Source organism: Ursus arctos, unplaced genomic scaffold, assembly GCF_023065955.2.
Source record: "Ursus arctos isolate Adak ecotype North America unplaced genomic scaffold, UrsArc2.0 scaffold_36, whole genome shotgun sequence".
NCBI lineage: Eukaryota > Metazoa > Chordata > Mammalia > Carnivora > Ursidae > Ursus > Ursus arctos.
Window position 1 is genome coordinate 24,618,106 of NW_026623050.1, and position 13,894 is coordinate 24,631,999.

The window sequence follows — 13,894 nt, forward strand, 5'->3', positions numbered from 1 at the left end:
TGCACAGATGGATCCCCCATCACCAACAGAGACTACTGAGGACTCTATATTGGAATGCGTGAACACTGCAAAACCACCCAGGGTGAGGCATCCATATGCCACTCCTTCATCCAAGTCATCCCTTCAAGGCACCCTCACCTCTACTTATATGGGTTCTTTTCCTCCTTCCCATCTGTCTGTAGGGCCTGGAAGGAAACTCTGATCCTTCAGCAAACCCAGCTCTGAATAGTGAGTTTATGTGAGATATGTTGTCCCTTTGTTTGTTGCTGACAAGCGTAAAGAACCACTTTCACTGCTGGTAATAATGGTTAATTTATCACATCCAGTGGAGGCTGACCTCTGGGTGTCCCAGCCCCTCCATCACCTTCACACCTGCTCAAGCTAATTGTTAGAGCCAAGTGTAAATGAAAATCAACTGGGCTAATAATGAATGGAGCCCATTACTTGCAACAGCACATTGCTTTAGGAAGGTTTATCAAGAAACATTATAACCAGTCCTCAGTCACAGTTCCCTGTTTCATGGATGAGAAAAAGCAAGCAAACAAGGGGCATCAGCATATGAAAACAAGCACAGTGATGGGAAACACATTTGGCTTTAGCTTCCAGAGCTCTGGAATAGCTATTCTTATACTTTACCAAACTCCACTAAAATACTCCCCCAAAAAAGATTTAAGATATTTCTCCCAATGTTGTTGTCATCTGTTTCTATAAGCAAATGAGATCATTACTGGATATGAAGACCTTAATTAATATGCTAATCTCATTCCTCCATCAAAACCATTTTTTAAGGAGGTTATCCCCTGGCTCTTCCAGTCACTGCCACCCGCCTGCCTCAGAATGGCCTTACCATTCCCATCTGAAAGCACAGACCCAGCACCCAAATGCTTAAAATAACCATAACTCCCATTAAAGGAGACTGTCAAAAGAAAATTCAGAGAACCTTACTTGATACGAATATTTTACTGAAAGAAACAAACTGTTCAGGATCAGAGACTTCAAGCAAAAGGTGGTTAAGAAGTTTTCCACTCTCAGTAGTTACAACTCAGTTTATAATGTGGGAATAAGTACATAGTTTTCTATTGTGACTTGTTATTAGAAACTTACATTATTTTTCATGTATAAGCTTACTTGTTTATTACTTGTCATAAACTTACTTGTACCTGATTAGCTAGGAAGCTGCAAGGTCCCGCAGACATAAAGAAAACTTAAGTTTTACTGAAGGGTCAGAATCAGCATTTTGGGGAAATTGGTGCAGTTTTATGTTTTGGTTATGTGACTGTGAGTGTTCAATCTAGGGATATATTTAAACGGTGACCTCCATTTTAATCTCTTTAATACCAGAGTATCTTAAAGAGGCAGATATGAGATCAGGAATTAACTGTGGTTTGAAGATATAGCCCTAAGGGAGTACAAGAAGTCACTTCTCATTGCCAAATTGGAGGTTTAATGTATTTAGGGAATGTTTTAAAATGTTTTCATGTTGAAATATATTTATTCATTTTTAATGCATTTAAAAGCAGCTGAGATCCCCATGTTAAGTCATAAATCAGAAGGATTGCTCATCTCCACCCCCCTCCTGCCTACTGGAAAATTCAGTGAGAGAAGGAAATGCTGGTAACCCCATGGGTCTGAGCACACACTTCATCCGGACTTCTACCAAGCGATCCCTTAGACTTACATGTCAGACCTCCAAATCAGCAATTTCCGACCAATTTGGACCAAACATGGAATCATTCCATATTATATTTGAACCAATCATCCACAGGATGCAAATAAATCCATTACAACTTGAACAAGTAGCACTGATTCCCCATGATCTTAAATTCCCCAAAGTACCCTTTTAAACTTAACTGAAGATCCAGGACTGTGCAAAAACAAGACCCGATCACCTGCCTTAATCTGGGCATCTCCCTTACCCAGGTTTTGTGTTATCTCATGTAGAGATATACTAATCAGTGATCTCTCTGGTATCTGCCTAATAACCTTAAGTTTTGAGGGCTCCATTCCACATTTAAAATGCACAACACTTGCTTGCAATATGACAAGGCCAAATAGGTGAGCACATGTTACCATGAACAGAAGTATTCACTGGTTCTAGAGGTACAAACTGTTGTTCTGGGGGTGAGAAAGGTTCCACGGTCGAGTAAGATTCGAAATATTGGAATAAATTATATTTAGTAGGAATCCTTTCTTCAATGCAGAATTTTTTAGAGCTAATAAACATTATCAGTCTTCTCTTAAACTCCATGATATAGAATCTTTGTTTGACAGAACACCAGTAAATATCTAAAACAATGCTAGTATTCAATAGGACAAGAGCTGGAAAAACAATTAACAACTTTATTCATACTTCTGTGGTAAGGGATAAAAACAGTGCTAGCTTAATTTAAAATCTAATATGAATGAGCTTTTGAACTTTTGATTATTCACCAATTGTTGCAATAGGCCTTTATAGCAAACAATCCCCAAGTCTTGGACACTTGTAACAACAAACATTTACTTCTCATTGATAGATCTCTGGACAGGCTAGGACAGTTTGGTTTCAAGCAGGTCAAATTCAGATGTGTTCCAGGTGTTTCTCATTCAGGAATCCAGGCTAAAAAGCAGTGGCTACCTTAGGTGTGCTTTTCTCAAGAAACCAAAATTGCTGGCAGACATTCACCAAGCCTTTCAAGTCTCAGTTCACCACTGGTAAGCTATCACTTTTACTATATTCCACTGGCCAAAGCAATTTATTTTTTTTAATTTTTTAAAGATGTATTTATTTATTTGGAGGAGGAGGAGCAAAGGGAGAAGGAGAAAGAATCTCACACAGACTCCCTGCTGAGTGTGGAACCCAACACTGGGCTTGATCCCACAACTTGGTGATCATAACCTGAGCTGAAATCAAGAGTCAGATGCTCAACAAACTGAGCCACCCAGGTGCCCGTGGCCAAAGCAATTGATACAGCTACGCCCAACATCAGTGGGGCAGGGAAGTATATTCCACCCACAGAGAAGCCAGCCAAGGGCAAGGAAGAAGGAATATCTACCACACTGACCATAAATTCCTATCAAAGGTTTTACCACATGTATGGGAATTCAATCATATTTCTTTTTTCTTTAAACTCTAATGTCCTAGTTAAAATTCAAACATACAATTGGTTAGACTTGACAAGAGGAATATGGGCTCCATGTCTATTCTTTATTCTTTTTCTTCCTTGGGACAAGTCAATATTCAGTATCTATGTAAGCTAAATCTGGGGAGTTAGCATATTATGGCATCTTCTAGTTGACTCCTGAGTGTAGATCCCGAATACCAACACTATAATCAAGATTTTAGGTAAGAACAACAACTAGGATATGCATTTTCTATGTAGTGTAACAAATTACCAGAAACTTTACAGTGGAAAACAACACACACTTATTATCTCACAGTTCTGTGGGTCAGGAATCCAGGGTCCCCTGCAAGGCTATGATCAAGGCCTGGATTCTCATCTGGAAGCTCAGCTGGGAAAGAATCCACTTCCAGGTTCACTCACGTTGTTGGCAGAATTTATATGCTTGCAGCTGGAGGATTCATGGAATTTTGCTTCTTCAAAGCTAGCACAGACAGGAAGACTCTAGAGCAATTCTGTTAGCAAGTCTGCTAGCAAGACAGAGTCTTGCATAACATAATGCCATCATAGAGGTGATATCCCATCACCTTTGCCATATTCTATTGCTTAGAAATATGTCACAAATCCTACCCATACACAAGAGGGGATTTTACAAAGGCATAAATGCCAGAAGGTGGAGACCACCTTAAAGTCTGTCCCCTACAACTAGAAACCTAAAAAATACATTATTTGTGTCCTATTTTATTCCAACTTTGCTCAGCTTCTCTCAGTGGAGTCTCTCTCCACCGTGGTCTAGAATTGCATTTGCACTTAGATGAATCCCATTCACTGGCCAATTCTATTTTACACTGTATTTTAAGATCTTCTCTGAGTAGGAAACTCCTCTAGTCAGCTGGCCAGTATTATTTAATCATTGAGTGTTCAGTATCATCAATGTCAGAATGGTCAAGAAATCATTCCAACCAGAAAAGGTCCAAGTACCAATTATTGAACTGTCATGATTTATGTCTGTGCCTGATGTGACCAACATAAGTCAACTGTTTATGTGTGGAAATGCAACCACTGACTGACAAGAACTGCAGCACATGACTCATGCTGTGTCTAACCTGAGCCAAAGCACTCAGTCAATTCTAAAGGTATAAGCATCAATCAAATAAATGATTTGGCAGCCTAAATATTTAACAACTAGATGATGACTGAAATTTACACTTTTAAATCAGTCATGAAGACAAATTCTCAGTAAAAGGAGTAACTGAAATTTAGAGATTTCCTTTTCCTAAAAGTCATTCATCCCCAAATATTTGTTGAATGCCTACTGTGCTCTAGATACTCTGGTGGGAATACAGAAATGGAAGACTGAAATAAATGAGAATTATTCTTCAAACTCTTTCTCTTATAACATTACACTATCTACCCTGCTCAGCAATTTTCTCAATGGTCATCAGCCATCAGCACTCCGTGACCTTCCCCTTTGCTCCTTTTTCAAAAAATTTTTTTAGGTAAGAAAAACTAATATTTAACCAAAATGTGGTTTGGTATGGCAAAACCTCACTACCTATACATCTCATTGACTTAGAGTAATTGCAAAGAGACTGCTGCTTCCTACTTAATAGAAAAAATGCATATGATAAAAATTTACTACTATGATGTCCATTATAATATCTGAATTTAAGAGTACTTTGTGTTCTTCATCAAGCCTTACATCAAAAACCGGGGATGTACTGTATGGTGACTAACATAATATAATAAAAAATCATTATTAAAAAAAATAAATAAAAAAAAGAGTACTTTGTGTTCTTAAAATCACTGAAAGCCAAAGGTAACTTAAAATAACGATGGCGGGTCCAATACAAATGTTCTATGTTACATTAAACAGAAATGCCACATGCGAAAGACAACTTCGAACAACTTGGACTTTTCTTTCTCTATACTCTTTCTGGAAGCAAATTTGTACATTCCCATGACATTTATATTCTAAATCCATAGACAGCAAACAGATGACTACCTTACTTTAATAATCATTTATCATAAGCCTGGAATTGGGGGGAAAAGAAACTCTTGACAAATTCCAAGGACACCTCTATTCTTAAGTTCCCTTTATTGTCAAGGACTCCTTTATTCTAATGTAAGGGCTCCTAAAAAACTTTCCTTTTCAAGGATAATTTTTTCAAACACAATCAATAATCTACAGTCAACATTGTAATGTCTTTAGAAGCCAGGACCTTTCCAGCTTTTGAGTTTTGAAGAGAAAGTACATGGCTGGACTCCTACGAGTCAAAGATTTTAAAGCTTTGATTTATGGGCTATTAAAGAAGTTATTAATACTCTGGTGTTTATACATAATGAGAAATCAATAATTTATAATTTTTTCTTTCATCTTAGAATTTCAGAGTTGAAATGAGTTTTAAAGCATATCTGGTCCAGAGCCTAAGTGTCTTTAACAACATTCACAACAAATGGCTGTCCAGCCCTTGCTCCAACAGTCCCAGCAATGGGGAGGTCGCTACCTAATGAGGGAGATCATTCCACCTTATCACATCACCTTAGAAATGTTTTCCTTATTTGGAGTCAGGGTTTCTTTGTCCTGTAGTTTAAATGCATGATGCTAATTATACCCGTTGGGGTCTCACGGGACCAATCTAATTCCGTTATATGATAGCCCTCCAAATATTTGAAATTCCCTACCATGTCCTGAACACTCTCTTCTAAAGATGCCTGGTTCCTTGAATCATTCCTCATAAAACATGATTTTGGTCCCATCGCCATCCTGGGTTCTGATCTCTAAATCAGTGAATTTCAACCATCATTTTGCAATACCATCATACTTGTGATCAGTAAGAAAAGAAAGGTAAATTACAATAGCAACTGCATTCAGAATTTAGAATAACTTACCTTCTACTTTATTTTTTGCTAAAGCCTGAGAAGAAACTAAAAATACCCAAGTGAATGTTTTGTTCCTATGAATATGATCAACCATGTGATCCACGGTAGATGAAAGGCTGGGAACCACAGCCGTAAATATACCCCAGTTTGTCCACGTTCTTTGAAAAGTACAGTAGCCAGAACTGAATATAAAAACCAAGAAGTGGATTAGCCAGGGCAATGCAGACTTGTTCATTAAATCAAAATTTTCTCCTTTCCCTACTCCTACCTTCTCTTCAGGACTCAGCTGAAGTCCTGCCTTCTGTATGAAATGCTTCAATTGAATGCTTCTAATTAGAAGAGATAAATCTTGAATTTCCCCAAGTGCTTCCTTTGGATGAAAGCCTAAGTTGGACTCTAAGATTTTCTACTTCCAACCATGTGCTCCTAGGTAGTTCCTGACCTCTCCTAAACTCAATTTCATACGGTATAAAATAGGGGGTTTTTCTACCTCACTAAGACAGCGGAACTTGGCAAGGTTTATTCATTGTCTTTCTTCTATTGGGCTCTAATCTGTGCTCGGTATATTGAACTGTCAAGCTCCAAGTACAGGGTACACCCAGAATTATGAGACCAGGAAAGAAGATATTACTCTAAACTGAAATTAGTAAAAAGTCAACATAGGGGCACCTGGGTGGCTCAGTCGGTTAAGTGTCTGCTTTTGGCTCAGGTCATGATCTTGGGATCCTGGAATTGAGCCCCAAGTTGGGCTCCCTGCTCAGTGGGGAGTCTGCTTCTCCCTCTCCCTCTGCCGTTCCCCCTCTTTGTGTGCTCTATCTCTGTCAAAAAAAAAAAAAAAAACTTAAAATAAATAAATAAACGTCACCATAAATTTTGTGCACTGACCATTGATATAAGTCATCCTAGAACATTACCCACATCCAGAGATGACTTGTAACATAAAACTGAAGTGCATCCCCAAAATGTTCTCTGCAATGCATCAATCCAATAACTATTGTCAGATGATCGACAAACTACAACATACGATCTAAGAGAGATCTTTTTTTTCCTAATTAAAAAATTTTATTTTTTTAAATTTTTTTAATAAAAATATTTTTATTATGTTAGTCACCATACAGTACATCCCTAGTTTTTGATGTAGTGTTCCATGATTCATTGTTTGCATATAACACCCAGTGCTCCATGCAATATGTGCCCTCCTTACTACCCATCACCGGCCCAGCCCATCCCCCACCCCCCTCCCCTCTGAAGTCCTCAGTTTGTTTCCCACAGTCCGTAGTCTAAGAGAGTAGATCTTAAAAGCTCTCATCACAAGAGAAACAAAAATTGTAATTATGTGCAGTGACAGATATTAACTAGGCATACTGTGATCTTTTTGCAACATATACAAATATTGAATCGTTATATTGTACACCTAAACTAATACAAAGTTATATCAAGTATGTGTCAATGAAAAGAAGAAATAAAATAATAAAATCTTCTAGTTTACAGTAAAATTACTGTCCACAACTGTCCTCTAATTTTAGATAACTGATATTGATTCCTATGACAGACCTATCCCTAGACTGGAGAAAGACACTTCATCAAGTTATTGTGCAAGAACATTCAATTCTTCTACTCAAACTTGGGACTCATCTAGCAACTTTCTAACCTGTAATATAATCTCCTGAGTGTACAAACATAATGGAGAGTGTGCCTGGTGTGGAGAGCTGTGCCATCCATTCTGGGAAAATGAACTGAGTTCTGTTCTTGAAAAGCTGAGCAACACAATCTGCACTACGAAGAATCTTGCACTGGTGCTAACTCTAACATACCCTTTGATCCTATAATGACAACACATACATGTTGGTGCCCCCTCAGATTCATCAGAGACGGGGACTCTGCAGCCCCTTTTTCCCACCAAACTCTCCTCTGCCCAACTTACCAGCCCTGATCCCTCTAAGGGAGGAGGAGTTGCTGTTCTGGTTAGATTCAGAGACATCCGTCAGGCACATAAGAAGACAAGATAGCATGACTGTTCTTAGTAGCCCAACTGATGCTCTTTACTCTTTTCCCCCACTACTTGAGTTTCAGTTATCACCTTCTTCTCTTCACCTCTTCTGAAATAAGAATATAGCTGGGACTACAGACCCAATCACCCTCTAGTCTACTCCTACATGCTCAACTGACATACTGGTATCAATATTCAATTTGGTGATGAAGTAGGTAGTGGATTTTGAATGGAATAGAATGTATCATTTGTCTTCAAGACTAAGCCACTTTTTTTCTTTCTAAAGAAATTCTTTAAATTCTTTCATTAAATTCTTTCTTTCTAAAATCTCTGCTGATGGGGCAAGATATCATTCTTCTTGCCCTACCTCCCTTAAATAATTCTGTTCATTTTTGTTTCCTGTGTACTCCAGCATTGGGTATGGTCATGGGAAAGGAATGTGTTCACTAAGGCACACTTAACAAGAAAACATATGAATTTTTTTTTTGCATTCACAACAGCTAGAGCTTTAATGCATATTTAGTAAATACTTCTCAGCGGAAGACAGTTTTCTATCTTTTTCCAAAGGGGTTCAAGCTAGCAGCATTTGCCACCCCACTGGATAATGAAGGGCAAGGAAGAACAGGGTGAAGAATGGCTATAGTGCCTTGACTCTCCAGCTCCCCAGTATGGGCAAGGAATCAGAACACTGTTGTATGGCCATAATGGGCCATTCATGTTGATCAGGGCTAGCAGTGCTAAGCTGGGCTCTGAGGCAGAAAAATTTTTTTCTTTTTTTTTCCTTCATATTTTTGCCACATTTTTACCTCACCCACTTTTGCCCTAAAAACATATCAAATGGTTTCATTTATGACAGTCTAATTTTCTCAAATAGAATGTGATCTCCCGAAAGCATGACTGATATTCTAGATTCTTCCTGCATCTGTTTTCTCCATAGCACCAAGTACAAAATATTTGCTAAGTAAGGCCATTTGCCTTTCACTTGGTATGGATATATTATTTACATCTTAAGCTTCTGATCTTTTCTCATGTGCCCAAATCAAGAAACATACGTGGATTCTTGGTGCCAACCCAAACATAAATACAAAATGCAATATGGGTTCTGAAGATGTGGGACAAGAGCTAATCACAAAATGGTCATCTCAGCAACTCAAAGTATATTTATATTAATATTTTGTAAGATTTTCTCAAAAACAAAAAATGTAAATTCCTATAGAAAAAGCAGAGAACCCCTAAAATTTTTATGGAAATTCTAGTTTGAAAAACATTGACTACTATACAAAATCACTCTGAGATGATGAATATAGATAGTGGATGAAGACGGGTTAAATATTCACACCTTCAAAATATAGACATTATTTGACCTCCAAAGACCATAGTGAATTTTCATTGAGTAGGAAGAGATAGCCAGCTTGGGGAGGGACAAACCAGGGCAATAAAGGAAACCCAAGTCAGACCTACTGACACTACTTCCTGAAGCTTGGTTGTTGGGGTTTTTTTGTTTGTTTGTTTTTGCTTCCTAATTCTTGCCTGAGCCACTAGCCCTGTCTCCCTTGTATAGTAGATCACGTAGTCAGAGAGCAGGCTCTGGAGCTAAACTGCCTGTAAATCCCAGCTGTGGCTTTGGGACATTAACTGTACTTCTTTGAGCCTCCCTTTCCCCACTTGTAGAATGGGGATTACAACAGTTCCTTCACGTATATGAACGGCACAGTGCTGGCACATGGTTAACACTCAGAAAATTATCCTGGGGTCTTGATTCCTACTATCCACCCTAGTCTTGAGTCATTCTTCAGTCCTCCCTGTGAAAAAGGAAGAGGATTCCTTCTCTTGCTTAGGCTAATCCACCTCTGCCCTGGACTCCACCACCCCACCCCCACCTTGGAGACTTGCTCAACTGGTTGCCTCCTCCCTAATGCCAGATACACCAAATCAGCATCCTAATGCCTTCTCCCACCTTAAAATCTCCTCCCTCAACACTGCATCCCTCTCCAGCCACTCTCCTACAACTCTCCTTTTCTTCAGAGAAACCAACAGAAAAAGTGCTCTGCCATTGTTCAAAGGCCAACTCATAAAAGGTGATCTTCAATCCTACCCTTCTATTCACTCCCCCACTCCTACAGTTGATAGTCTGACACACACACCACTGAAATTGCTCTCAGAAAGGCTATCAGTGCTTCCCTGATGCCAAATCCAATGGAATGTGTCAGCGAAAATTATATGCCTGACACCAATGTTAGACGTATTAAGCCCTCCCTCTTGAAATGTTCTGTTCCCTAGGGTTTTCTGACAACACACTCCCTTTATTTTCTTCCTTCCTCTTTGGGGACTCCTTCTTAATCCCCTTTGAGAGTAACTTCTCTCTGCTTGTCCTTTAATCACTGATATTTTTCAGGATTCAAACTTTGGCCTTCTCATCTCTCCGCTTGCATGCTGATTTCACTGCCTTCCGGAATGATGACAATTCCTAAATTTACATCTCCAGTCTGGTTTCTTTCTTGAACTGCGATGACCCCTCCTCAGCCAAATGCTTGTGTACCTTCACCTGAACTTCCTACAAACATCTCAATTCAACACATCCAAAACTGAACTCATGAATTTCCTCTTCAAACCTGCTATTCCTGTGGTCTTCCCTATGCCCACATCCTACAAAACAAGACTGCATTTTTACATATGGGAATGTGGCTTTTTGAATCCCAAGCAACATATGTACATACATACATCAAACTTTCTGGGGGGCTTACTCAAAAGTATTTGAAGTGTTTTAAAAGGGCCTTGAAAAGAAAGGCATATCTTCCTCTGCCTTCCCTCTACATAAGAGCAGCTCTCAGCATTTTTTTTTTTTTTTTTGGTTTTCCCCAAGAAGTTTATTTGGGCAGACCTGAGGACAGGGAGGCTCTGCACTAAAAGAAGGTGTTGGGTCTCCTGGTGGTGAAGCGTGGCTTGTGCTGGTGATATAAGACCTGGTGGGGCAGTGGGAACTTGATCTTGGAATCATCAAACTGTTCGACTGCCAGTCAGTCAGCAGCACTGGCTGGCTGAAATCTCCTCCACCTTCAGGATCTGGATCAAGTGGGCCTGGGCACGGTGCCAGGCACCCATGTCTTGGCAACACTACGTGACAGTGCTTGGAGCTGTCAGGTCCCGGTACTCCTGGTAAGTGCTGTGGGTGCTGCTGGGCGGGGGGGTCATAGCGCAGTCAAGTGCCAAAGTTATTCACCCACAAGGAGGATTTCTTGAACACCTGTCCACAGTAGATAATTTCCCCTTAAGACTTCTTCAGCTTATTCAGCTGAGACACAAAGTACCAGCAGTGGGACTTGGCAACAACATGATTAGATGCAAAGATTTGCATGTAATAGAGGGGGGGACTGTGGCATTTGAGGATAGGAAGGCAGGGTCCTACCACCCTGTACTCTCACAATGTGCCCAAGGGCTTCATGGCACACTCTCTGTTCTCGCCACCACCCAAGAAAGGTCATCAACTTTTTACTGAGAACTGCTTCACACTCGTTCCCACTACCTCCGAGAAGGCTTTCCTGAGGACCTGAGAATAAGTTGAAACAGCTCTCTTCCATGCCCTCAGAGTTCCCTATTTCAACCCCTGCACTGTTAAATATCTCAGTAATTTAGTATCCCTTACTGCCAGTTAACTGAGCTTTCTCCCTCACCAGAATTTGAGCTCCTAAGAACTCTGCTTTAGTTGTCTTAGTAATCCCTGGTGCCTGACATAAACAAATTTCAATAATGTTGGCAGAATGAATGAATGGCAAATATTACTAATAAACCTGAAGTAGGAGAAGAGTAGAGGCTTTGAAGTAGAGGCCCTGCTTCAAACCATGCCTCATTGTATAATTTTGAGCAAGTCCCATCACTCCCTAAGTCAAGGTGTCTGAATCTTCCAAGGAAATCAGAACAGCAATATCACCTTCCTCACAAGGCTACTGAGACAGGAGGCGAAGTCCGTATCATTTCTTAGTATATAATAGGTTCTATAAATACTCTTTGGTGAATCTACTGGGAGTGGATAGAAGGTAATGGAGCTGGGGAGGAAATTTACAAAGTTTTACTTGTGTGATATAAATTCAAGTTCACACATCTCCATTTTGAAAATGAACACACTGTCAAGACAACATGAATAATCTAAAACATGGATGGCTAATTATATATATATGTACACATATATATTATTAATACAGACATATAATAACTGGGCATTAACAGGGCACCAGTGGGAGAGAGCACCTTAGTAGAGATATGGATTGAATACTTGTGTCTTTTCAGACATTTGTGGAGCCTAAGCTTTCTCAGGAGGTAGGGAGAAGGGTCAAAGACCTTGGGCACTATAATTTGTTTTCCTCCTAAAAAAGATCATGATGGTATAATAATCCAAATGGAACTAAAATGGTTAAAGTCACAAAGCAGCTCAGCATTCATTAGGGATTCAGGCTAAGGCAACTCACAAGCACTAATATTAACTATGGTTCTTAGCCTTTGGAGTTGGTGAGATGAACCCAGGCAGCTTCCTGCAGACCAAACACTTATGCTAATTGAAGAGAAACTTTCTGGGAAAAAAAAAAAAGACAGCCAGCCAAATGTAAGAGACCTGTCAACTCCAGGGTCATCAGTGAAGTGATAACCAGAAAAGAGCTGAAATCAAAGGCTGTCTCTGCCTCCCCCTGCACACTCTGTTCAGTGGGAGCCCATGGTGGTCACAGCTCCTTTAACAATATTTATAATGAAGGAACAACGTTGGAGATGTCAACCTTGATTATTCATAAAGCTTCCTCCTGCTCAGATCCACCCTGAGGCTAACAGTAAAAGTACCTGATTCCCAATTCTCAAACACAAAAGCATACAGAGCTTGAAAGAGGAGCTGACTAATAAAGTTTGCATATCCCTAAGAAAAAGAGCATACAAGGAAGAAGAAAAGGAATGGCAAGATTAAACAAAAACAGTAAGCTTGGATGGGAAATGATAAAAATTTTAAAAGGCAAGAACTTAAATCTATTTTCTTTTTCTTTTTCTTTTTTTTAACGTCCTTGTTCATTTACATTTCAGTATAAGCCATTTGGAGAGAACAGCTGTTTCATCTCTGGACTAGAAAGCTGAGGTGCTTTGAATGCTTACTGTGGGAGCGTAATGTTGCTAAACTCTGGTCTGGAGAGTAGTCTAGTGGCTTTAAACAGAGAGGAAAGGCAGAGGAAGGCCTTCATTGCTGGTTCCATTAGACAAGAAGGTGACCAAAGCAGAGGCTTTGAGGACTCACTCAGGCAGACTACTTAGAGGGAAGAGTCCAAGATGGATCTGAAGTTTACAACCAAGCACTCTTAGCTCTACGACCTAGTTATTCATTGAGCATTCTTTCTCATTTATGAGAGCAGTTTCCTCATTTGCAAAGCGGGAAGAATACTACTACCTTCCTCCTAGGATTGCTGAGAACATTTAATTAAATAGGGAGAAGAAAGCCCAGAGTTGGGATTACGGCAGGTACTTAATAAATAAATGTCACTTATTTGCGGTTATTATCAATCCTGACAAGATATGTCAAATAGAAATTAAACTGTTTGCTTTTGGATTTGGTGGTTTTAATAGAGATATGGCTTGAGCTTATGGTAATGATTAATGTTGATTACCAAATATCCTCTCTCTCCTCTCCTGGCACATGCTAGACTAGGATTATACTTCGCTTTGTGGTTGAGCGAGGTCATATGACTAGGTCTACCTAATAGTTCTGAGAGGAAGTGCCGAGTATTACTTTTAGGCGAGAGCATTCAACTGTGTGAAGCCTTCCAGAGCTCTTGTTCAATGGCCATGATACTAAAAATGTTCCAAATGATGTCTATTCTATCAACCTGGGCTCTGAGGTCCATAAACCTCTTGAATTTTGGCTGATCTGGAAATCGTAAATTAGTAACTCTTC

General features: G+C 39.6%; 1 pseudogene; it reads right to left on the bottom strand.

Annotated features, from left to right (window-relative positions):
- Window positions 1-10,874: 10,874 nt before the first annotated feature.
- LOC123002067 (60S ribosomal protein L18a-like) lies at window positions 10,875-11,413 on the bottom strand (annotated as a pseudogene).
- Window positions 11,414-13,894: the final 2,481 nt, after the last annotated feature.